Raw genomic sequence first — 3364 nt, forward strand, 5'->3', positions numbered from 1 at the left:
AGTAGTCCAACATGTCCATATACAGAGTACTAGCTACATGGCAGATGCATAAAACATGTCCATATACTGAGAGTTAGCTACAAAATGCAGATGAGACCAACATGTGTATGTATAGAGGGCTTGCTACAAGGCAGATGAGTCCAAAATGTTCATACAGAGAGAGTGGGCTTCATGGCTGATGAGTCCAAAATGTCCATATACAGAGAGCTAGCTAAATGGCAGACAAGTCCAATATGTTCATATACAGATTACTACATACATGTCAGATCAGTCCAACATTTCTATGCACAGAGAGCTAGGTACATGGCAGACAAGTCCTAAATGTCCAAATACAAAGAGCTAGATACATTGCAGAGTAAGTTAAACATTTCCATACACAGAGTTCCAGCTACATGGAAGATGAGTCCAACATATCCATGCACAGAGAGCTAGCTACATGGCAGACGAGTCCAAAATGTCCAGAGATAGAGAACTAGCTCCATGGCAGAGTAGTCCAGCATGTCCATATACAGAGTACCAGCTACATGGCTAATGATTCCAACATGTGTATATGAAGAGGGCTAGCTACTAGGCAGATGAATCCAATATGTTCATACACAGAGAGCTGGCTGATTATTCCAACATGTCCATATACTGAGAGCTAGCTACATAGCAGACAAGTCCAATATGTTCATATACAGACATCTACCTACAGGGCAGATCATTTCAACATATCCATGCACAGAGACCTACCTCTATGGCAGACAAGTCCAACATGTCCATATAAAGAGAAATAGCTACATGGCAGTGTAGTGTAACTTTTCCATATACAGAATTGTGATTATATTTCAGATGAGTCCAACATGGCCATATATTGAGAGCTAGCTACATGGCAGAGTAGTCTGACATATCCATATATAGATTACTAGATACATGGCAGACATGTCCAAAATGTCTATATACAGAGAGCTAGCCTCATGACACAGTAGTGCAGCATTTCCATCTAGAGTGTTCTAGCTACATGGCAGATGAGTCCAAGGTGTCCATATACTGAGAGCTAGCTACATGGCAGAGTAGTCCAACGTGTCTATACACCGAGAGCTACCTACCTGGCAGAAAAGTCCAATATGTTCGTATACAGAAAGCTACCTACATGGCAAATCACTCCAACATATCCATGGACAGAGAGCTACATATATGGCAGAGTAGTCCAACATGTCCTTATACAGAGTACTAGCTACATGGCAGATGAGTCCAACATGTCCATATACTGAGAGTTAGCAAAATGGCAGGTGAGTCCAACATGTGTATATTTAGAGTGCTAGCTAGAAGGCAGAGGAGTCCAACATGTTCATACAGAGAGAGCTGTCTACATGGCAGGTGAGTCAAACATGTTCATATACAGAGAACTAGCTATAAGGCAGACAAGTCGAATATGTTCATATACAGAGAGATAACTACATGGCAGATAAGTCCAACATATCCATGCACAGAGAACTAACTACAAGGCAGTTAGTCCAAAATGCATACGTAGAGAGCTAGCTACATAGCAGAGTAGAGAAACATTTCCATCTACAGAGTTCCAGCTACATGGCAGATGTGTCCAACGTGTCCATATACAGAGAGCTAGCTGCACGGCAGACTAGTCCAACATGTCCAAATATAGAGTACTAGCTACATGGCAGATGTGTCGAACATGTCCATATGCTGAGATTTAGACATGGCAGGTGAGTCCAACATGTGTATATTTAGAGTTCTAGCTACAAGGCAGATGAGTCCAACATGTTCATACAGAGAGCGCTGTCTACATGGCTGGTGAGTCAAACATGCTCATATACAGAGAGCTAGCTACATGGCAGACAGGTCCCATATGTTCATATACAGAGAGCTCCATACATGGCAAATCAGTCCAAAATATCCATTCACAGAGAGCTAGCTACATGGTAGACGAGTCCCAAAAATAAATAACAGAGAACTAGATACATGGCAGATTAAGTTCAACATTTCCATCTACAGAGTTCTAGGTACATGACAGATGAGTCCAACATACTCATATTCTGAGACCTAGCTACATGGCAAACTAGCGCAACATTTCAATATACAGAGTTTTAGCAACATGTCCGATGAGTCCAACGTGTCCATATACTGAGAGCTAGATACATGGCAGAGTGGTCTAACATGTCCATATACAGAGTACTACCTACAAGGCAGAAGAGTTCCAAATGTGCATATACAGAGAGCTAACTACATGGAAGAGTAGTGCAGCATTTCCATGTATAGAGTTCTAGCAACATGGCAGATGTGTCCAACATGTCCATATACAGAGAGCTAACTACATGGCAGACGAGTCCAAAATGTCCAGAGAGAGAAAGATAGCTCCATGGCAGAGTAGTCCAACATCTCCGTATACAGACTACCAGCTACATGACTAATGAGTCCAACATGTTTATATTTATAGGACTAGCTACAAGGTAGATGAGTCCAACATGTTCATAAAGAGAGAGTTAGCTACATGGCAGAGTAGTCCAACATTTCCATATACAGAGTTCCAGCTATATGGCAGATGAGTCATACTTGTCCATATACTGAGAGCTAGCTACATGGAAGATGAGTCTAACATATCCATGCACAGAAAGCTAGCTACATGGCAGATGAGTCCAAAATGTCCAGAGAGAGAGAGAGCTAGCTCCATGGCAGAGTAGTCCAGCATGTCCATATACAGAGTACCAGCTACGTGGCTAATGATTCCAACATGTGTATATGAAGAGGGCTAGCTACTAGGCAGATGAGGCCAATATGTTCATACACAGAGAGCTGGCTGATGATTCCAACATGTCCATATACTGAGAGCTAGCTACATGGCAGAGAAGTCTAATATGTTCATATACAGAGATATACCTACATGGCAGATCAGTCCATCATATCCATGCACAAAGATCAAGCTACATGGCACCTGATTCCAAAATGTCCATATACAGAGAGCTAGCTACACGGCAGTGTAGTGCAACATTTCCATATACAGGATTTTAGCTACATGGCAGATGATTTAACCATGTCCGTATACTGAGAGATGGCTACATGGCAGCTTAGCCCAACATATCCATATAAAGAGTACTGACTACATGGCAGATGACTCCAACATGTGCATATGCTGAGAATTAAATACAAAATGCATAAGAGTCCAACATGTGTATTTTTAGAAGACTTGCTATAAGGCAGATGAGTCCAATGTATTCATACAGTGAGAGCTGACTACATGACTGATGAGTCAAACATGCCCATATACAGAAAGTTAGCTACATGGCAGACAAGTCCAATAGCTTCATATACAGAAAGCTACCTACATGGCAGATCAGCCCAACATATCCATGCACAGAGAGCTACC

This window comes from Chrysochloris asiatica, unplaced genomic scaffold (assembly GCF_000296735.1).
Source record: "Chrysochloris asiatica unplaced genomic scaffold, ChrAsi1.0 scaffold00359, whole genome shotgun sequence".
NCBI classification, from domain to species: Eukaryota; Metazoa; Chordata; class Mammalia; order Afrosoricida; family Chrysochloridae; genus Chrysochloris; species Chrysochloris asiatica.